Source organism: Gopherus flavomarginatus, chromosome 2 (genome assembly GCF_025201925.1).
Source record: "Gopherus flavomarginatus isolate rGopFla2 chromosome 2, rGopFla2.mat.asm, whole genome shotgun sequence".
Taxonomy (NCBI): Eukaryota; Metazoa; Chordata; order Testudines; family Testudinidae; genus Gopherus; species Gopherus flavomarginatus.
Genome location: NC_066618.1, coordinates 119,157,130 through 119,180,977, shown reverse-complemented (window position 1 = coordinate 119,180,977; position 23,848 = coordinate 119,157,130). Strand labels below are relative to the sequence as shown.

General features: G+C 41.4%; 1 long non-coding RNA gene across 1 annotated transcript in view; it reads left to right on the top strand.

Moving 5' to 3' along the window:
• The window catches only part of LOC127043991 (uncharacterized), a 45,662-nt gene that overhangs the window by 143 nt on the left and 21,671 nt on the right, over window positions 1–23,848 (top strand). The gene's annotated exons all lie outside the window — the stretch shown is intronic.

Below are 23,848 nucleotides of genomic sequence, written 5' to 3'. Positions count from 1 at the left end.
CATAGGGACCGACAGTGAAGTGTGTGTGTGCGCGCGCGCGCTAATTTCTTCGTGTCTCCTTCTCAAGCAAAGGGGGCGGGAGCCCCGGCCGGGCCGGGTGTGTGGGGGCGGCCCCGGCCCTGCCAGGCTGGGGAAGGGGCGCGGGAGCCTGTCGGGCCCCCCAACCCCTGGGGGCCTGTGGCGGAGAGGCTGCTCCAGCTGGGGACAGCAGCGTCTCCTGCCGTTCGTGCGCTTGGGGGCCCCGCGTGTGTCCCGCCTGCGCTGGTATTTGTGGTTCAGTAGCGCTGGGCAGGCCACCGTCACAGTTCGGGCCGTGGCCCTTCCCCCGCTGCTCGTACGCGAGGGGAGCAAGAGGTGGCTAGCTCGCGGGGGAGGAGGCGTTATCCCCATTTCCACAGCTGGGGAGCTGAGACACTGAGGCCTGGGCTGCGGTCACCCTAGCGGAGTCGGGGGTATGGGTGCGTTTACCAACGTCAGTGGACTGGTGTAACCCCTGTGTAGATGCAGTTATGGTGGCATACAGGTGCCTGATAGTGTGTCCTGTGTAACTGTGCCCACATAAGCGGGTTGTACTGCTCTAACTATGCCACTCTAGTTAATGAGGTGTCGTTTGTGTACCTAGATGAGATTTAGGTGACTTGCCCAAAGTCCTGTTCAGAAACTCTGGCAGATTTTGGATCTATACCCAGTTCCGGTATTTTAATCACATGGCCACTTTTTTCATAGCATATGTAATAATCATGTGAAGGATTGGGTGTACCAACAATAATGTAAATAAACGTTGCTCTTTATTTTGTGTACATGGGTTTCTTGTGTATTTTGAAATGTAGGTTGTCTTAGTTGTTCCTAATTTTGATTGTAAGCTCTTTCTGAAAGGGAGTGTCTTGATTTTGTGAGCATAACAGCATACAGACTTTTCTTCCATGGACTCTCATCTGTTCCTAATGGGACTATAATAAAGTAAATCTAAATAACATAACTTGGCAGTAATAAAAATTGTAGTTAATGTATGAATCTAAGCATTATATAAATATTGTTGTATTTTCCAAAATAGTATTTTTGTTCTTATTTTATATACTCTGGCATGTAGAATTTGTTTGGTTTGTTAAGAAAAAATATAAAGCTTAATAAATTTAAAAAATAAATCTGATTGTGTAAGTCTTGCTTGGCTAGTCAATCACAAGCAAATGCTTTGGGCTAGCAATTTGGCCGCAGCTACTGCTGCTCTGGCCACTGCCTCACTTCCCTAGTCTAGGACACCATCTGGCTGGTCTTGGTCAAATGAGTAACACAGTCAAATTACTTCTGCAACAGTCTTACAAATTTATGATATGAAAATATTTCATAGCTGACAAGTGTTATAACAGTGTAGTTCTTAATGTGAGAATATTGTTCAAATCTGTATAACAGATCACAAAGGTTGTAAAATTCAACTTAGTACATGAATGATTCCTTGGTACGCTATTCCTTTATTATGGGTTTGTAAGAGCGGATTTGCTTTGCATACTTTTTCCCTAGTGAATTGTTTTCAGACCTATCTCTTCTAATTCTAGGTTTGCAAAATGAAAATATGTGTGTGGGGGGAAAATACTTGAAGCTGTACAACACCCTGCCCACCCCCCCCCCAAAAAAGAAGGAAAAAATAAAAAAAAAAACCACCCTCAAGTATGGTGGTTGAATTGTTAAGTATGACACTGACTCTACCTTTGCTCTAGAGCATAGCAGTGTCTTCCACTATAGCTACATGTTCTAAAGCATCCCACAGTGGAAGCTGTATTATATATCAATCTTTTTGCTTCTCAGCATGAGAAGTGAAAAAGCTATATGCTTTGTGGAGTGATGCTAACAACAAGATAAACACAGGAGTGTAAATTTGTATGGGTTGATGTCACCTTTCAACTGCAGCTTAAGTCTGTAGTCATCCATTACAAATGTCCTTTATTTATTAATTTCTTGCCCTTCTATGCTCTTCTCGTCCTTCCCCTACACAACCTGGGTTTCCAACCTCCACTTTATATCTGCTTCCTTCCCCAGTGTCATACTGTCTGGAGTGGCTCATGACTAAGTACCAAACTCAGGGCAGATTTCCTGATGTGGTGGTACATTCTGTAATTAGATTTCACCAACCCAGTACCTAATGTGATCTCCCAGATCACTGAACCAGTCTTACCATAGAGTCTTAGACAGTCCCCTTGGGCTCTCCATTCAAACTTGCCACCCAGGTTAGCTGGTAATAAATGGTTACTTATACCAAAAGTCACAAAATGTTCAGGTTTTTACTAGTCCCAAGAGACCAGTCGCTTACCCCAGATCAATTTGTATGTTAGATCTCACACCAAAGAGAATGGTGGTAGCCAATTCTATAATAAACTAATTGAGACTTTATTAACTAGGAAAAATGAGTTATCAATTAAAACAGGCAATATATGCACAAGTGAGTTCAATGTCTGGTTCCAAAAGGTGACAGAGGTGGTAATTGGTCAGCACTTACTACTCAGGGGGTTCTGTGCCAAAAAAATTAAAAATTCTGTGCATAATATTTTAAAATTCTGCACATTTTGTCAATTAAATGTGGAGGCTCCATGATGGCATTGGGGAGCACAGGCTGCTGGCCACACAGAGGTGGAGATCACGGTGCAGCTATCCCTTGGGACATGGACTTAGCAGTGAGGGTGCACCCAACCCTGACACAGCACAAAGACTGGGCCTGCCCCTCTGTGCCAAGTGTACCAGGTGTGGGCAGGTAGGCTCAGCAATGCAGGATCCAAGGGTTGAGGGGCTTAGGGTGGGGGGAATCTAGGTGTGAAAGGGCAATCTGGATGTGTGCAGCTCAGTGGGAGATCCGGGGGGGGGGGAATCTGGATGCACAGGGGCTTGGGGGGTTCTGGGTGCAATGGTAATGGGACTCTGCGTGAGGTCCAGGTAAAGATGGTTGGGGCTCATCAGGGGGGACTGGGTGTATGTGGAGCTCATTGGGGGGTTCCAGATGCTGGTAGAGTGGGGTAGGGATCCATGTGCAGTTGGCTGGGGCTCAGTAGGGTTGCAATCTGGGTGTGGGTGGCTCAGTGGGGTGGTCCAGGTGCAGGGGAAGTGGGGCTCGTCATGGGGGGAAGGTGAGGCTTGTTGGGAGGGTTTGGGTATGAGGGGCTCTGGATGCGTGGGGGTTGGGTGGATAGAGGAGTAGCTTCTTGTATAGTAATTCCTATCCCAGCAGCTGAGGAGCGATGGGTGCAGGAAGCATGCTGGAGTTTGCAGAGCTTCCTGGAGCTGGGAGAGAAATCTGGGGATGGGTTTGACACAGGGCCAGATGCTGTGCAGGGGAAGAGGAAGTCCCGACCTGCCCAGCCCAGCCGAGACTAGCAGCTGAGCCTGGTGCAGTGAAGGAGGCACTAGTCTGGTTTTCTCCAGTCCTGCCCCACAGTGATTTACCTTGCTGCTAGCTGCCATGGGCACCCAAAGCATGCTGCTGGGGAGTGTCACATGGCTGCTCTTGTGGCTTCCCTGTTAGAAAGTAATTTTTCTGCAGGGGAGCAAAGAAATCAGTAGGGGACATAAATTCTGCATATCTGCTGTGATGCAGAATTCCCCCATGAGTAAGCACTGAGTGTCTTCTTAGGGCTGACCCAGGTTGGCCCTGAGGATCTCGGCTTTTTTTTTTGTTTGTTTCTTAGCTCCAAACAGAGTCCAAACAGCAAAGACTGGACAAGAAAAATCTGTCTTTATTTCCTTCTTCCAGAATTCGAGCTGATGGGATGTGTTCTCTCTCATGTAGCACCTTCCTGGATGTAAGAGGACCATTAAACTAGCCTTTGTGTTGTGATGTTCCACAGGGGCCCACTTAGTTTTGGTAGTTCTGAATGGGAAAGGGAACCAGTTTTCCTTCTTAGGTTCACATGTTCAGAGCAGGCATTTTTATAATTATAAAGCAAAATGTACGTATCTTATAATGTGTTATACAGACATTACAAGTAAGATTAATGCATGCAGCAACTTACAAGCATTTTATAGAGTCTAAAGACATTTTTATAAGTTCAACACCGACCTTGAACAACATTAACACATAGGCAAGCTGGTCTGGTTTCCAGCTATGAATTTTTCAAAGCTCAGCTGCCACCCATTGATGTGGTGAGAACTGGCACCTAGTTTACCAGCATCACACCGAACAAGCCCTTCTGAACTTTCCCCACAGTGCATTTCCCCTATTGGCTAATTGTTTTGCTAGTTTATTTATTTATTAATAATGAAATCAGGAGTCACTTCATGTTGGTTTTTTTTATTATTAAAACTCTAACCACCATGATAGTGACAAGCTGTTCCTGCTGTGGAAGAAGTGCTGTTGAAACCTACAGCTGCTGATTAGTGGTTATTGTATCTTTGTTTTTTTTTTCTTTTGCTGCTTTCAGCCTCCTTTTAAGCATTTTTGGTGACATTTGGTTTTCATTATTTTCTGTTTTTGACTTCTTGCTATTCAGTACTGACTTCAGTGATGAATGGAAACTAAAGTCCCCCCCCCCACCTTTATCATGTGCTTCCATATATTCTTGGTTCTTAGGTGTAGTGGCAAAGGCAGAGCTATTTCATACACAGTGACGTTGAGCATTCCTTTCTATTTTGATATTCTTTTGCCCATTTCAATGTGTTCCTTTAAAATATACAGTGTAAATAAATGTATTTTTTCTTCTTAAATTGTCCCTATTCATACTAAGTGTTTTATTCAGGTTAAGTGGATCAAATTATCATGAAAAAGCTGAGCTCCTGTGGTGGAAGGAAGGTGCAAACCTGAGAGGCCATTCGTCTGACTGGTGAGGATCAGGGTGCTTTTAATGAAGCTGCCTTCTCAGATCTTTTCTGCATTAGGGTGACAACTGGCTATGAAAGGGGAGTGACCACCTGGCTTTTCTTGTTCTTAAAAGGTAGTGGCAAGTGTATGGGGAAGGTTGGACTGAGAGAGGCCAGCTTCTCTCCATAGTCAAGCAAGGAGAGGTAACATCTGATGTTTATCTTGGGGTGGGGCGGGGGGAGAGATTGGATCATCAGCATCCTTCTCATCATGATCCTACTGTATGGGTGGGGGAGGATGGGTTAGAGGGAAGCAGGAGTTGATATTGCACATACTACTTGCTGTGTATGTTATCAAAACGATTTGAGAGGGAGCACTCACACCAATTATTTGGCCTATAAGACAAAATGTGCAGTAGACTTCTGAAGTATACCACCGAGTCTCACAGCAGACAAACATTTTTTTGCCTGGAAAACAATGAAAGGAAGGAATAACCAATGCATAATATTTGCAGCATGCCTTTAATGTATGTGTTAATATTTTCTCACTGGAAGAAAAGGACAGATGTAAAAAAGATGGTTGATCAGGACATAGTGGTGGGATAGGGCACAGATGGTGGCTGTGAGGTCAGATGATATTGATCAAGACATCCTGGGAGGTGTTAAGGCAACTAGGACATGCTTAGGTTCTTGAAGTTGTCAGGTGTGGAATGGATGAATGACTGGGGGTGATTTGGACATGATGGGTAGGTACTGACTAGTAATCCAGAGAGAATCTGGTCTTAATGGAAGTGAGACTTTTCAGCAAGAGCGGGAAAATCCTGGTGGGAGGGAACTAAGGCTGGACTGGTTGCAATGGGAAGTTAAGGAACCTGGAGAAAACAGCTCATACCAGAGCCCTCATGTTTGCAGTTCAAGGGAGAAACAGTTGATCTTAGTTGGGTAGGGAAAGAAAGGTTTGTTGTAAAATTGAAGATAAATAAATATTAAAAAATTAAATAAAGAGGCAGTTTATGGGGCCAAATTTTCAGAAGAAAGGCTTGAATACACACAGTAAAACCTCAGTTAGGAGCACCAATATTCGTAACTCTGAACAAAATATTATGGTTGTTCTTTCAAAAGTTTACAATTGAACATTGACTTAATATGAGGTTGAAACTTTACAATGCAGAAGAAAAATGCTGCTTTTTGCCATCGTAATTTAAACAAAACAAGTACAGAAATGGTTTCCTTACCCTGTCATTTAAAAAAAAAAAAGGTGTGGGGGGAAAGAGTTTAACATAGTATTGTACTGGCTTTTTTGTCTCTGCTGCTGCCTGATTGCATACTTCTGGTTCCAAATATGGTGTGTAGTTGACCGGTGAGTTTGTAACTCTGGTGTTTGAAAGTCTGAGATTCTACTGTATGTACAAATGCATTATTGCATATGCAAATTTAGTATTTGCACCTGCAGACATGTGCCTATGAAGGCATGGAATTGTAAGAATAATTTTCCTATATGAATCTTATATTTCTCTATGAAAAGTTGTTCCTAGTTGCCTTTAATGTACAAAATATATTCTGTAAATCTTAATATCATTAGGCTGAAAATGAATTCTCTCAACAAGGTAGCGTGAGGGAGTCTGTACAGTTATTGATGCAGAATTGTGCAGATATTCCAGAGTTATGTAGTTCCCTGAACTCTTCTTGGTTCTGGGTAAAGTAACCATAGAGGATGTGAATTTCTGTACTTCGTTTGATTTTGAGCCAGTTATGCAAGTCCATGCAAGATGACTTGCTATTAAAGGCTGACAGACAATCTGTTCACTTAGCAACAGAGGCTGCTGATAGCACATCATTCTGAAGCTCACCTCATTGCACTGACTCCCTGTTAAATACCAAGGCAAATTCCAGGCTTTGCTCTTTAAAACCTTCCATGGAAATGGCCCAACCTGCATAAGGGAACACCTTGCCACAATCATGACCACCCTTAGCTGACAATTCCATTTAGGCTGACCAGACAGCAAATGTGAAAAATCAGGACTAGGATGGGGAGTAATAGGAGCCTATATAAGAAAGACAAAAAAATCAGGACTGCCTCTATAAAATTGGGACATCTGGTCACCCTAATTCCACTAGAATGTAGCTCATGTAAATGGGACTATTGACTGCTGAAGACAGAGCTTTCTCTGCTGTTAGCCCACGACTGAAAGACTCCAGTTGACAAGTCTCACTGCCTTCAGAATGAAGTGTAAAATCCACTGTCTAGATTGCCTGCAGTCAAACTCAAAAGAAAATCTTTTTACCAGGGCTATTGTGAGAGATCTCCCTATTTAAAGGGGGAAAAAAGAAGTCATTCAGGTACAGTGATGAGTGTAAAACCATCGTAAGATGAAATTAAACACTGTACTATTATTTCTCAATACTTATATTGTGAATATACACATTGCTGTATTCTAATTTGCCTTTGCTCTGACTGGCTCCTGTACTTAGACTTTTCGGTTAGCTTGCCAGCAACAAAAATGCTATAGTAATACTTTAAGCATCATTGAACAGTGTCACATGGCTTGTTTGAGAGGCGATGTGGTTGTGAATTATAAGCTAACTAGCACTCATAATACAGCAATCCATGCTGATCACAAAGCTTTTATGGAAGCCAAAGTCATTTTACTTGAGGAATATTCTGCCAGGAATAATGTTATCTCTTTGTGTAACACTTGCACGATGAGAGAGGTCAGTCACTTCACAAAATCTACTCCAGTTCTGGATAGTTAATTGATATGGAAGCTGAGTGCATGGCATGCTGGAGTGAACATTTCATTCAGCTGCTAAATGCACCCCCAATTTCTTTGGACTCTGACATCAAGTCTGCAAGTTGACCTGGTCCTTGCAAAATGATCCTGGCAAATTTACATGTGAAGAAGCTTAAGGGAAATAAGGCAGTAGGAACCTGTGGAATTCCTGTGGAACTGTTTAAAAGTGATGGACCAGTTACTCTTATGACTGTAGACACTGTTAAATATTTGCTGGAGAACTGAGTTGGTCTAGTCTGACTGGCAAAGAGGCATTATTTTACCGCTTTGGAAACAAAGGCAGCACTCTAGACTGTAACTATCGTGGCATTACTCTTCCTGAGGAAAGAGTTTGTTTCTGCCTTGTTGGCCTGAGCCGCTGATATCTTGGGAAGCAAGAGGAGACCACAACATGCCGTTCCACAATAGGGCAAATCTTCACAGCACACCAGTTTATCACAAAAAGCATGAGAATTCAAACTCCCCATTCATATTGCATTTGTGGATATCAGGGTTGTATATGACTGACAGGGAAGTACTTGGCTGATTTTGAAACTCAGCTCTCCTTGACACGCTGTGTATAATGTTGTGTCTCCTATACGATGGCTGTGGTCATGTGATAGGGGTATGACATTCGATACCTTGAGGGAGCACTCTGTAACTCCCATATTCCTAATTTATGTACAGTTGTGATTTTGCATATCAGGCATGCCTTGTAAGGTAGCAGGAGAAAACTGGCTTTCAGCAGATCATAACCTATCTAAATATGTACAGTAACTCCTCACTTAACATTGTAGTTATAGTCCTGAAAAAATGACTTTAAGCGAATCCAGTTTCCCCATAAGAATTAGTATTATGGGGTAGGGGGAGAATTAGGTTCCTAGGACATTTTCTTTTCCCCCCAGACAAAAGATTTTTTATATATAATAAAAATATATATGAGAACACACACACACACAGTTTTAAACAAACAATTTAATACTGGTTTACAGTGATGATGATTGTGAAGCTTGGTTGAGGTGGTGAAGTCAGAGGGTGGGATATTTTCCAAGGAATGCCATATGGCTAAATGATGAACTAGCAATCGGCTGAGCCCTCAAGGGTTAACACTTATGTAGCCTCACGCTCTACAAGGCAGCACGAATGAAGGGAGGGGAGACAGCATAGCAGACAGAGACACACACACTGTGCATATGCATGTGAGAGAGAGATGCACATTGCCCCTTTAAGTATGCTGACCCCACTCTTAGTACACTGCCTTTTTAAATAGATCAGCAAGTTGAGACAGCAGCTCCTGCCAGCAAGCTCCCTCTGTGCTGAGCCCTGTTGTGTTCCCCCTGCTCTTTGGAAATGTGGTAAGTGGGGTGCAGGAGTAGGGGGGAAGGGGACACCTTGACATTAGCCTCCCTCTTCCCCCTACCCTTGCACAGCAAGCAGGAGTCTCCGGAGAGCAGCTCCAAGGCAGAGGGCAGGAGCAGCACATGGCAGTCGGAGGAGGGACAGCTGAACTGCCGGCAATTGATAGCCTGCTGGGTGGCTGCCTGTCATAAACAGATAGTTAAGGGTTAATGTCTCTTTTAGCTGTAAAGGGTTAACAAACAGGGAACCAAACACCTGACCAGGGGACCAATCAGGAGACAAGATACTTTCAAATCTTGGTAGAGGGAAGCCTTTGTTTGTGTTTTTTGGGTTTTGCTTTGTTCTCTCTGGGCTCTGAGAGTGACCACACGTACCTACAGGCTCTCTAATTTTCTATTCCAATTTTGTAAGTACAAAGGCGGTATAGTCTTTTTATTTGTTTTTCTTTATTTGCGAATGTGTATTTGGCTGAAAGTAATTTAAATTTATTTCTGCTGGAGGAGGCTGTTTCTCCAATTTCTAGAAGCTGACAGACCCTGTAATATTCCTTCTTTTTTTCTTTTATTAAAAGTTTTGCTTTTAATACCTATCTTGTTGAGGTTCCAGGGAATTGAGTCTGTACTTAACAGGGAAGGAGAAGGGAGGGGGAGAGAAAGGGTGGGGAACCCACCTGATTTCTCTGTGTTGTGATTCAAGGAGTCTGAATCACAGTGATCTCCTAGTGTACCCAGGGCGGGAAAGATCTGGGAGGAAGATAGGAGAAGGGGGAATCCCTTTGTTTAGATTCACGGAGCTTGAATCTGTATCTCTCTCCAGGAGCCCAGGGAGGGGACACCTGGAGGGAAAGAGGGGGAAGGGAAATGGTTTATTCCCCTTTGTTGAGAGACTCAAGGAATTTTGGTCTTGGGGGTCCCCAGGGAAGGTTTTGGGGGAGACCAGAGTTTATCAGGCACTCTACTTTGAGTCCCGATTGGTGGCAGCACTACAGGATCTAAGCTGGTAATTAAGCTTAGGGGAATTCATGCTAGTACCCATATTTTGGACGCTAAGGTTCAGAAATGGGAATTATACTATGACACTGCCACAGAGGGAACTTAGGGGAGCAGGGAGCTGATCAGGGGCTGCCGGTTTACCCTGGTTTCAAGCCCCAACCAGCCAGCTCCAATGGGCTGCTCTTCCTGCAAGCAGTGGACAAAGCAGGTGGCTGCCAAATGATGTTGTAAGGGAGCATTGTGCAGCTTTAAATGAGCATGTTGTCTAATTGATTAGCAACCTAACAAAACAACGTTAACCAGGATGACTTTAAGTGGGGAATTACTGTATATCATCAATGCATATGAAGTTATAAGAGTTGTGTTGTATGGTTTTCACTAATAAATGCTGTGGGTTTCGGGACTGCCCAAATACTAGCTCTCCAGAGACAATGACATGGGAAGAGGTAACTAACACCCGGCTGAGTGCTGAACAGACATCACCAGCCATTGTCGAGCAGAGGAGTTACAAGTCAATGACTCACAGGACACACATTGGGGTATTGCTTCACCTTGTGACTCAGCAATGCCCACCAGACATGCCTGGACTGGTGTTCCCTAAGCATATGGACTAAAGGTATAAAACAGAACACAGGGGCCCACTGCTTGGCCTTTCTCCAGCCCCTACCTATGCTGCAAGCAACAAGGACAATCAGAAGACTACAAGAGAGGAGACTGTCCCATGTTTAAGGGACAAACCTGTATCTTAAGGACTGCAATATCCAGTCGAGTGAGAAAAACTGCTTAATTTAGATGTTACCCAGTCTAATAGGGTTGAAAGTGTAGACTGAATGCTTATATTTTATTTTGGTATCCACTCTGACTTTGTGCCCATCACTTATAATCTATCTTTTGTAGTCAATAAAATTAGTTTAACTGTTTATCTTTACCAGTGATTTTTCCTGAAGTGTACGGTAATGGTGTTTGCTCAGGTTTACAAAGGCTAGTGTATGTCCACTTTCCACTGATGAAGCAGTGAATCAATTAGTAAATTTGCACTGCTCAAGACGAGCAGTGCAAGACTTTATTCCTGAAGTACAAGGCTGGGAGGATTTGGCTGGTGCCTTTCTCTGTGTGATTCATGAGTGGCTCTGGGAGCATTCATGCAATCTATTTGGGTAGGGGGCTCCACCTGGAGTTGTGCTGAGTGATAACACGTGGAGGTGCTTGCTTCTTGTCACTAGCAAAGCATTGAGAGAGACAGCCCGGGCTGGAGAGTTAAGGGGGCACAGCAATCCCACAGTCCCAGGCTTCACCCCGGGGATCCTGTCACAAAGGGAAAGAACCACCTTTTCAATTAGGTCAGGCATTTGAAAAGGATGTATTCCAACCCCAGAACACTTGAATGTCATCAATGTAAACAATGTGCTTGAGTAGCCACCAAGTACATGAATTTTAAGCACATGCCTTAATGATAAGAACCTCATGAACAGAGTTTACCAAATCAATGAGCAAGTTATTTGCTGCATTTAAAGCCCTGGAAAGATCAGTGGCAAAAGTCATCCTGAAGATAAACTGAGGTAAAACCAAAATTCTACTACTGTTGATTTTGAATAGGCTGTGGGCTCTAACATCTTAGTGGGTGACCACCCAGTCAAGATTGTTGGTGATTTCACCTACTTTGGCTATGTTGTCAACAACATGGGTGCCAGGAAGAACAAACTTTAAGTCCACACTGCAAAAACAGTCAGTAATGAGGCGCCTCATCAATACTTGTATAGTAATGATAAATACCCTGATAAAGTAGAGCGTCAATGCTGAGGATATATAATGCTTCATGGTTAGTATTCTCCTAGTGGGACTGAAACATGCCTCACTCTCAGAATTGAAAAGAAGTTGGACACCATTCAGATGAAGCATCCCTGAATGATCAAAAACATCAAATGGTATGAATTCAAGTTGAATGAAGAGACCAGTTTTCTAACTAGGTGGGTCCCCCTTTCTCAAAATGCCATCTAAGGTAGTATGGACATCTGCTCCAAATGCTTTCCAACTTCCCTATAGATATCATCTTTGACTTTGACCAGATGAAAGCAGAATACCCTAATACCACAATGTCCAGATGGCATCAGACACCTGTCTCTCACAGGCTTCTTACCCAGTAATGTGCCAGATTTGACTCCGTACATGGAGGTGCATAACAATCTGTGGCCCTTACACTGTCCAAGTGACAACATGAAACCAACCAACAAAAGTTCTACTTCGGTTTCTCTCCCTCTTTGCTGTGTGCAGAAAAAATCTTTTAAAACATGATAAAAAAGGACATTAGAAGCACAGAAAATGGGGCTGTGAAACCATAGAAAGGGAATTTGATTTTTTAAAAAAAGCTTTAAACTCTTCAGATTAATTTCACTTTCCCATTTATCTGCCTTTCCACCAGCAAGGTTCTTGTCCCCTTAATTATTCATATATTTGTGTTTTATAAGGTTTATGTTCATTCCATTTTGAAACAGTGGTAGCAAAATATATTGCAGTTATTTAGGGGACAAGAGCTTGGATTGACCTGGAAGGAGGTTTGGGGGTAAGAGGAGAAAGAAATAGGGGAGAAAGTGAGAAAAGAGGGGGGGAAAAGTGGGGAGGGAGAAGAGGGGCCTAAAGATTTAATTAAACAGAACCTCTTCCCCTCTCCCCGGAAATAAGTAAAAAAAAAAATAAAAAAAAAAATCAAACAACCTGTTGACCAGTTTGACAGTCCATTTTGATATTTTAGTACCTTTGTTCTTTTCTTTATTTCAAAATGTGAGCTATGATTTTAAATTCATATTTTAATGGATAAATGAGTGGCCTGGTTTTCAGAAGTGCTGAGCACCGCTGCTCCTATTATGAGCAGAGTTGTACCAGTTGGAAATTTTGCATATATAGGCCTAGTGCAGACAAGGCCTAGATCAAGTTTACGTAAAGAGTAAATTCAAACAGGCCTCTCAGTGGGGCAGATTTATTCCTTGTGTGGCTCCAAGTGAAGTCACAACAGGAATTCATTAAGCTCATGTGGTTAAATCTGGCAAAGCATGTTAGTCCAAACATGGAAAAGAAAATTGTTAATATATTTGCATACTTGCAGAGCAATCTTAATACACTGGTGATTTTGCTAACAATACATTTTAAACACAATTCAATATTAATTCTATATGCAGTTGGAGAGTCTGAAAGTGCAGTATGAACAGTTGGATGCAGGAGTGGAAGGTGATGCTATGTATAATTAGAATGGTAATTTACCCAGTCTCAAACATGACTTATAAACTGTCATGATTAATGAATGACTCTACAGAGGGCATACATTGGCAAACAGACCTCCTTTTTGTAGTTTTATAAGGATAAAAATCAATTAGTCTTGCATCTTAATTAAAAAAAAGTAGCTTATTTACATTAAATATACTTGTACAGGTAGTTCTATCAGTGAGGTAATTATTGTTGTTTCTCAAAGACCAGGGATAGAATGCCATTACTTAAAACTATGTGTCCTAGAAGCGATTTTAACCACAGGAAAGAGTCTCTCGTAATGTCTCTAATCTGATTCAGTGTCTATTTCCCCTACTTCTTGATTTTGTCTAACAGATGCTGAGCAGACTCTGGCTCCAAGAAAACATACATTTTAGCATGATCTCATTTTATGTTTTGCAGAATAAGAAGTGGCAGTGTCCATTTTCTCATAAAAAATGTCTGACAATGAAAATAAGCAACAGGTTCTTCTGTTAGGCCTCAAGTCTGGAAAAAATAAGGGTCTGAGAATATTATATGCTCAGTCTCACTTTTTTCCCTACCCATGTAAAGTACTGTGTTCACGAGAGTGTCTTTTAGTGTCAGGTTCTCTGTTGGAACCAAGAAGGGAGTACGCTTGTAACTCATCCTGTTGACCTCTCTATGGCATTTGATACAGTTGTCTCCGGTCACTTGCAAAAAGCTCTAGAGATGAATGCAAGTACTCCCAAAATGTCTCTCATCTGTATCAGAAGAAATCCAGAGGGTTATTATGGAAAACTGTTCCTGCACATCTGAAGCCCTGATCTATGGAGTCCTATACAGTGCTCTCTCATTTATTCAACCTCTGTAAGGAGCCATTGGGAGAGCTAGTGAGATAATATGGGACTGACCTACCAACAATACACAGAACATCCAACTCTACATCTCCTTTACATCAAACAGCACAATGTCCCTGTTTTCTCAATGCCTAGTTCAAACCAGCACCTGAATGGAGAGCAACTGGCTAAAGCTAAATCCCGGCAAGACAGGTGATGCTAGCAAGGAGAAGGAAGCACTGTGGAGAAACTTGCATCCCCTGTTACACTACTGAAAGTGTCTGCCCTCAGATTGTTAAGGGCTATAGACCAAATTAGGTCCTTTTTTTACTCATTGCTACTAGATACCTATATAGCTATGGTGACAAAATAATTCATACAGATCTCTGGCTAGCCATAGGATTGCACCCCATCCTATCAGACCCACCACTGGCTATGGCATTCCATACATTTTTGGCATTCAGGTTTGATCATTGCAACTAGTTAGAAATGAAACCACCCCCACCAAAAAAAAATAAAAAACCCACACAACCAGCAACCCACAAACACAAAAACTTCAACTGATCTAATACACCACACAGCAACACATCACTAAACACCATCACCCTGGTGCTTCACTCTTCACTGGCTCCTCATTAAATATAGAATTCAGTTCAGGACTCTGTCTTAATATAGACAACCTAGGAACTGGCTCTAACTACCTGAGAGATTGCCTCTCCCTCTATGAGCATGACTTCTGATGACAGCCATGTTACACTGGGACTAAAACTATTCACAGAATGGAAAGGATCTGAGTGCAAGAGACAGACCTTTCACAGGAGATGGACCTAGACTCTAGACTTCACTCTGGAAATCACAATGGCAAGAAATAAGCACTGTTAACATCATAACACTCAATTAATGCTAAATTAGTTTTGTTGAGTTAGTAATTCTTCACAGATACTGAACTTTAGGGTGTGGCTGCTTATTAGGCACCCCCTCATTATCATAGGCACCCTGCCCTGTCAGCCTCTTCTGCGGGCCCCGTAAGTACTCCAGACAGTCTTTGTAGCTCACAGAGTACCTTTCTGGGGCTGGTTTAATGTCAAATAAAGTTCACACAGACCTCAGAGTCCTTAGCCACAAAAATAATCCAATGAATCATCAACAAAGTCAAAAAGCATAATTCAACAGTTCATACTTCACTCCCATTCTTCAGCTGATAGTTCTTTCTCTGTTAGCCTACTCCACCTGAAGCCATCATCCCCATTTCTTTCTGGCCGGCACTCAGCCTCTGGCCCTGCTTCCTTCTTTGTTAGTATCTCCTACACTTCTCTCAATTATCACCCCTGTGCTGTCTTTTATATTTGAATAACCTGATTCCCCACAGGTGGGGCTCATCTTGTAATCAGGGCTGGCTTACTAAGGCAAGCCATGCTGTTACATGCACCTTCCTATTCATATAAAAATCATTAAACAATCAAAGAACCCTGTAGACTTATCAGGCTATTTCTCCTACAGGCAGGAAGGAAGAGAGAGTATGGTTTTTAACATTTCAAAATACTTGGGAGGTGCTTAGATGGTATCATAATCAGAACTGTATTACTATATAGCTAGACAGATAGTTCAATCTTAATCAACTCTTGCTCTATCAGGTCATAAAATGTCAAGGATCTATTTCTCTATCAAAGCAATTCATTCCTCTTCTGATTGTGCAAGAGGTACCAGTGGAATACTATATAATATGCATTTGGATTAAAACCCTCAGTGCTTCATCTGATTTCACTAACCCACTGCACAATGTTTCCAGTTGCTTTATTTCAACCTTCTTGTTTTTTCCACCTCTCCACTATGTTTCTCACACTTTTCTCCCTAATATCTGTATGCCTCTCTACATTGGTCAGTTTGAGGTGATCAAACTTGACACCAGTTGCCTCCCTGGTGTCTGTATTTTCTTTATTTTTTGAAGAGAAGCTTTAGAAGATTTTTTGAGTCCTCTGGTTCTGCCTATAGCACTAATACGGTAGGCCTCAATGGCTTCACATCCAGCTTCTGCATTGAGAATTACATTCCAAGCCGATCCATCTGATTTATTTAGCATTTTGATTGCTACAGTGAACTTTTGTACTGAAGCAACTTACGTAGCTAAGTACTGGCTGCACAGTATGTTGAACCAAACTGGGCCACATAAATAAGGAAATTTTGCCAGCTAGGTGGAGCTTCCCCAGCAAGTTTATTTTTTTGTGGTTTTGTACAGCCTTACTCAATAATATCACACAGAATCATTTTAGTAGATGCCAAATTCATGGAGAAAATTAGAACTCTAACATAGGAAAATTCTCCTCCATGCACTTTGCTATTCATGGAGTCAGGAGTGCAATACATAGAATCATAGAATATCAGGGTTGGAAGGGACCTCAGGAGGTCATCTAGTCCAACCCCCTGCTCAAAGCAGGACCAACACCAACTAAATCATCCTAGCCAGGGCTTTGTCAAGCCTGACCTTAAAAACTTCTAAGGAAGGAGATTCCACCACTTCCCTAGGTAACCCATTCCAGTGCTTCTCCACTCTCTGAGTGAAAAAGCTTTTCCTAATATCTAATCTAAACCTCCCCCACTGCAACTTGAGACCATTACTCCTTGTTCTGTCGTCTGCCACCACTGACAACAGTCTAGATCCATCCTCTTTGGAACCCCCCTTCAGGTAGTTGAAAGCAGCCATCAAATGAGGACTGTCATGAAATACTGCACTCTTGTTGACATTGATATGAATGAGAGCAGGCAGGGATCATGCCCTCTATGTTTAATGAAGCATTCTAAACTGAACAACTAGAAAACAAGCTTCTTAAAAGAAATATTTTGTAGCTGGTACTTAGTTCATAGGCTCCTACATGACTGACTTACCATAACAGCTTCCTTAACACCTAAAAGGATGTTTTCATTCTGAAAAGTGATCCTACAAAAATGGCATCATGGGCTTCTACACATATTGCCTCTATTAAATGTGCTCAGTTTCCAATTAAAAATGATCCTTCTAACTGCCAGCCATGCAGATTCAACCTGCAATCTAAGAATCGGGTTGGATGATTTCCTTCTTGTGCTTCTTCAGCAGTAATAAAGGGAACTGTAGGTCAATTTATGCCTCAATTACTGTATATCTACGCAGCTCCACTGTTTTCCCATTATGCCTTCAGTAAGTCCCGAGAAACTCCATTGCCTTCAGTAGGGTTACACAGATGTAAATGAGTGGAGCTTAATAAACAATGGTGTTGATGGTGCACCAGGAGGAAAAGAATCCAGCTCACTCTCTCTTAGCTGTATTTGGCTCTGCAGGGATAACAGGAGTAAAATGCAGTAAAACGTATGTCTCTAATGACATCAGATAGGACTCTAAATATAATAAACAAGAATAAAGTGGTTGAGTAAGAAGGTTCCTTTTTTACACAATTACTTTTCAGCATAAAACTATACTTTAAGGAGCATGGTTAAATGTGGTTTAGTAACATAATTTAATCTGAAAAAAAACCAGTGAACAAACAGATCTGCTAATCAGCTAAATCCATGAGAATTGTGCTAAACTAAACCTCTCAAAATGGAGATTCACATGTATTCATTTCAACTGTAACATAGTATGACAATTTGAACAATTGCTTGACAGAACCCATGGGATATACTGAGTCACAGGGCTCAGTAACCAGGGTGGGGTGTGCAGGGCACCCGCTCAGGTGCAAAGCCGCGGGGGCAGGAAAATGGGGCTAGAGGTCACATGTCCCCCTTCTCCCTGATATTTGGTTGTGCCCCCCAAAACTAGACAGGCTGGGTGGTCTGCTGAAGTGAGTCTTGGGGTGGAGGTGGGGCTCCTTTCACAAACTCCATCATGAGCCCCACCATTTGGGGCTGGCCCGAGCATCTGGCATCATTAGCCCGAACCACCTGGTGTTGCTGCCCCCCCAATGTTCCTTCACACCCCCTCAGGGGGCACACCACACAGTTTGAAACATACTCCCCAGAACCTTTGAATTGTGCCCCCCCTACTATGGACAGTTACATCCCACATTTGAATGGAATGGGAAATATGATGGGAAAAAATGGTAGGGGGGGACAAATATGCTTGCGTGCCCAGGCGCTAAATTCCTAGTTATGGCTGTCTTGAACCATTAGAAACCATTATGTCATTTTACCAGATGACCATTAAAAAGTGGCAAGTCAGAATCATGTTGTAGTATTAAATGATAACAATAAAGGATTTTCAGATTAAGGCAATTCCTCCCCTTTTCCCTCTCACGCTACGTGTAAATTTCTCTAATGGGGGAATGCTTTGCAACTCTTGAACTTAGTCCTTAACTGAGGGAGGATACTTAGCCTTCCATCAGGTAATGACATATTTAGCAATTAACAAAGTCAAATACGTGAGTTTTGTTTTATATGTTTTCATTGTCATAGTCTGCATCAAAACTAAAATAAAAAAAGCTCATGTGTTTTGAAGACAATGTCAGTGTTCTATTATTTCTTTGTCTCTATAGGGCCTGATCCAAGTCAGTCAGTGGGAGGCTTTTCATTGACTTCAGGGAGCTTAGGATATGTTCTATAATCAGGTGTATACCTGATTTACATGTATTTTGTACATTGCCATCAGTGGTGTATACCAAGCTATCCTCTAGTTTACGTTTGTAACAAACGGCAGATGCTGTAGCACTAAAGGTAGATATCTATACAGAACATTAAAGAGAATCCATTTATACTCCGTGCATATTGTTATATGTGACAGTAATGGGCATGTTTATCCCAAATGGAATCCTCACAGCTAACATTTAGGTTTACTCCCAACCTGATTTTTAATCATGTCTTTACCCAAAGTGGGGAGCAGAGGTTCAGTAACCAGTGAAAGTGTTTCAGTGTTAAATGTGCCTCTTTTAAGCTCACTTTGGAGATGTATTGGCACCATTTACTTCTTGAATGCACTCTTTTTTATATTAATAGAATGCCTAGTCTAGCAGTACCAGAAGAGTGCCGATCCTGGTAAATTTCATAATTGTTATAGCTCAGGAAATCAGAACCATACTTTAAAAACTTGGTAGCTTGTGTATTCATTTTAATTTTTTTCATACTATTTTTGTTACATTACTGGAACATTAGGCTTCCTCCGCTGGTTAATTTAACACCTGTAAAATCCCATGTATTTATTAACTAACATCTCTGTAGCTTAAAGTACAAAATGGTCTGTATTTAAGGCTCTGTGTATTCTGTGGTCTTGTAGACCTACTTTCTACAGCAAGAGCCTCTGTTTTTTGTGGCAGTGTAGCAGTGCTAAATTTTGGGTCAAACTAAGGTTTTCCTGGCCTCTGTGTAGGGAGGGAGAATGTATGACACATGGAGGGAACAGGCTCCTTACTCATCCCTTTGGGTGCCTGCACAATCCTGCCAGCATGGTGATTCTGAGCTAGGAAAAACATGTAACGGATGTGACTTGAGATTCACTGGGTACCGCTGACCATCGTCCAAGGCAAATACCCTAAGCATGACTGGTATTAGTGACTCAGTACACATGCTAGTACTGCACAAACAAATGAAATAAGCTGTTCCTATAATGAATTCACTGCTAGATCACCTATTACAATTTAAAATATTTTATTTCCTCCCTCAGCCAGCCAGGGCATAGCTATAAGGGCTCTGTGTCCTGAAATAGTCACGTGCATGTGTCAATATATAACCCTGCCAAGCCTCCTCCTTTTAACTCAGTGTGTCAGGCATTTGACTAAATGCCTCATTATACAGTGGAATTCTTAAGATGAAATCATAGCCCTGTTTGAAGTCAATGGCAAACTCCCACTGACATAAATGGGGCCAGGATTTCACTCTGTGTTCTATGTATATACATATTGATGTAGTTGGAGTCCGCATCGCTGGCACCTGGGTGCTTCAGTGTAAGCCAATACCTTGGGACATAACGGTTCACCCTGGAGTAGATTATCCTGCAGGTTATTCAGGGTTGCGGATTGAAACCCAGAATGTGGTGACCTGGCAAGGCTAGGCTATGTTAATGGTGAGAGGAAGCAGAGGCAAACCAAAACAAAAGGGATCGTTTCAAGTTTTTTAGAACTTCATAAGGGAAACCCCCCAAATTGTATCAGGAGCATAAATAATATAGAACATTACCAAAGACTTACTATTTATAATAATAAACTATACGTTACCATCTCATTAACCTTTGTGAGCTTGTACATGCTGTGCAGTTAGTACCACGTGCATTGATATTAATATTAACAAAAGAGATTACTTTACAACATACTGTGTCACTTCGGAGAAGAATCAACTTTTCCTCTCCTTGACTGTAAGTCCAGCTCCACTCTTGTTGGCCTGTTCTTAGTTTCTCTTCCGCTTGAAGTGCTTCTTAGATTCAGTGTTCCTGTGGCTCTTTCTTTTCTCCAAGTTTATCCACAAGTGGGGTTTTGTCACCTGGTGGCCCTCATTTGTCCATTAGGCATTTCTGAACTGTGTTCAGTCAATAGATGTTCACACAGTCAGTCTCTCTGTTCATGTACTTTAGGTCCTTTGTGGGGGACTTCTTGTTCATTGCTTCCAGGATCTGTGTGCAGCTTTTTGATCAATTCTCTTTTTTCACTAATTATATTTCCTTTCAGTTTTTTCCCTTGATATTCGCTCTCTGGTAAGTCTGCTGATATGATTTCCCTCTTCTTCCCTTTCTCTAACAGCATCTACTCATGTACCCAGGTCTATTTTTTTCTGCTTCTCCTGACCCGAAACCTTTCCTATTTTCCTCCTTCTCACTTCCCAGTCCTCTGCTTTTATTCTCCTGTTCTTCTTTTATTTTATCTCCTCCCCCTACCCAGGCTCCAGTTCCTCTGCTAGCTCAGCATCTCTATCCTTCTCTAACGGTTTTTTCTGACTGCTCCTTCGGGTGGATTCCGAGCCTCCTCCCCAGCTCGAGCTGTGCTCTCCTTGGGCGTCTCTCTCTCACCAGGACACCATTCTGTGCTGCTGCATCACAACTGCAGCAGGGGCTAGTGCCAGGATGCGGGTTACTACAGGAGGGCATATTCACCATTCTAAGCCGCTTTCATTTAGGGTTCGTCTGCACATACGAGTTGTATTGTTGTAATTATACCAGAATAGTTAGAGCAGTATAACTCTCCCTATTGTGGATGCAGTTATATCAGTATAAAGGTGCTTTATTCCAGCATAGTTATTTCTGTATGAGAAGTGCATAAGCTATACCACTATAAGTCATCTTTATACCCAATAAATGCATCCATGCTCAGAGACTGTACACCATGATAATTCTGATAAAAAAATCACACCCCTATCTGAAATAATTATACCTGTACAAAAGCTATGTGTATACCAGGTCTCAGATAAAGCTATGTAGACAAATATTTATGTGATTTATCCCTAATGTTTCCCTTGATTGATAGCCAAACAATTTCATTTAGCAACTGGAATATTGCAAATTTTTACTCTGAATGTCATATTCTGGAGAGCATCATAATAAATACACAATGTATTTTTTATATTCACTGCATAGTGCAAAAATTTAAAAACTGTCTTAGATCTTTTGCTGGCAGTAAATTGGTTTCATTTCTGGCCTGCATTTTGCAAAGAGTGACTCAGAAAAGGAAGTGAAAAAGAATCTTTTAAAACTTTAACTAGAGTTTTAATTTCTGGCAAGCTTGTTGTAATTCTTATGCAACATGTACACAAGATACTGACTGTTTGTTAGGCATATCTGGGACTAGATTATTGTAAAAGAAATGCTTTTATGTTTCTTTAATTGATATAATATTTTAACTTGCTTAAAATCAGCAAGTGCAATAGCCCATAATTCCAAGGCTCTCTACTAAAAGGCTGCCCTTGTTGAAGATTACTGTATGTTGGCTCTAGATTCTCGTGACGTTTCTCTCTCTCTCTCTCTCAGATATGTAATGCACTTTGACATGCAACAGCTTTTGCTTTTAAGAAAGTTTTATAGAGGTGGTACAGTATAAAGTGTATGTATAATGGCTGTTGAGTGTGCCATAGAGCTTGGGGGTAGTGTGGGAATTCAGTGTCATGCTGTATAGAGGATTGTGGAACTCACTGGTGAAATACATCAGAATGACCAGGAATCTCACTGCCTTTGGGACAAGATGAAAAATTCACTTGATTTACCTTTCCAACAGTAAACAAAGGAATGGTTAAAAAAAAAAAGGATTTAAAAAATGAACAAAACAAAACAATGTGGGGTGAGTGAACGAGACAGATTTAAGATATATAAGATACTTGTAAAATATGTTTGTTTTAAAAGTCTTTTATCATGCTCAGATACCATGGTAATGAGCCTGGCATAGATCAGGTTTAGTGTCACACTCAAGGGAGGATAGCATGGGTCTTCAGACAAACCTAGCTAACAACGGAGGTGCAGGCAGAAGTCAGCTCTGTATTTAGTATGGTGTGGACAGGATGTTGAAGAAATGTGATATATGACATAGCTCCATTTACTTCATGGAGCTATGCTGATTGATACTAGTGGAGCATCTTTCTTTATATTGTTACTGTTTCATGTAATATTAAATAGTTTCAGCATGATGAGACCAATTCCTTCTGGGGGGGAGAGAGCTCTCTATGGTTTGAGCATTGGTCTGCTAAACCCAGGATTGTGAGTTCAATCTTTGAGGAGGCCATTTAGGGAACAGGGGTAAAATTCTGTCTGGGGATTAGTCATACTTTGAGCAGGGGGTTGGACTAGATGACTTCCTGAGGTCCCTTCAAACCCTGATATTCTATGATATTTCTTCACTGTCCTGTCCACCATTGTAGATAAAAAATTGCAGCTGCTTGTACCTTGTTATCTAGTTTTGTTTTCAATGGAACTACATTGATTTACATAGGTGGAGGATCTGGTCCATTATCAAGCAGCTTTGAATCAACAGAAATTATGTTTACTATGTTGAGCTTTACAAGTGTTACTTGTAACTCCACAAGCAGAATTTGTAGGGGTTGAACTGTGCCACTAGAATGTCTAGTCTAGCTGGAGTGTTAACCAATACATATCTGTTAGGCATAATGTACACCAGATTACTAGGTATCATAAGCATGTTATTAATATAATAGTACATTATATATATGGGTGTTTGGGAAGTTATGTTAACTGAACATATTATGCTCTTCCCATAGTTTCATTCACCCATGTACAGTATCCCACAATACTTTAGCTTTGCAAAGTCAGTTTTGGGGTTAGAAAATAGGAAAGTTGTCAATGGCAAAATACTTCAATGTTTTGCCCCAGTACAAGCTGGGGAAGTACCTTCATAGACCAGTATCTGGAATGCTACTATCCAAAACAAAGAGAAAGAAGGTAAGAACAACAAATGAAGGAACTGATGGGCTGGATTTTAGTGATGGGCAAAGTTGTTTGTAACTTGTACAGTCAAAATACTACTAGCTGAAATGCTTATCTTTGAAGTACACCTTCTATTTAAGGTGAACACATCTGTGAAAATTTGCTTCCTGGAAGAAGGGCACGTATGTCTCCTTTTTGTATTGTACTATTTTGGTTTTAAACAATACATTTGGCTAAGTTTTGGTTATTTGGTCTCTTGAACGTTTTAAAGAATGACGCACAAGTGTAGTCAAGCAATTAGCTACCTTTGAGCAAATAGGATTATTCAAGCTGTCTGGTCAAATAGTCCTATCAAATGAGCAACATTCTTTCTAAGTCCCTTTCTGTTCGATCGGGGTTCTTATTCTTCAAGGAAATTATTTCTTTATGCATTTTAGCCCCTTTCACTTACAACATTTAACACAACTGAAAAGTACAAATACATAGTTTTCATTTTTTAATTGTATTTATTATGCACAGAATACATGGCAAGCAATATGGATTGTTTTTTTCCCCTCTCCTGCAATTTATACACCA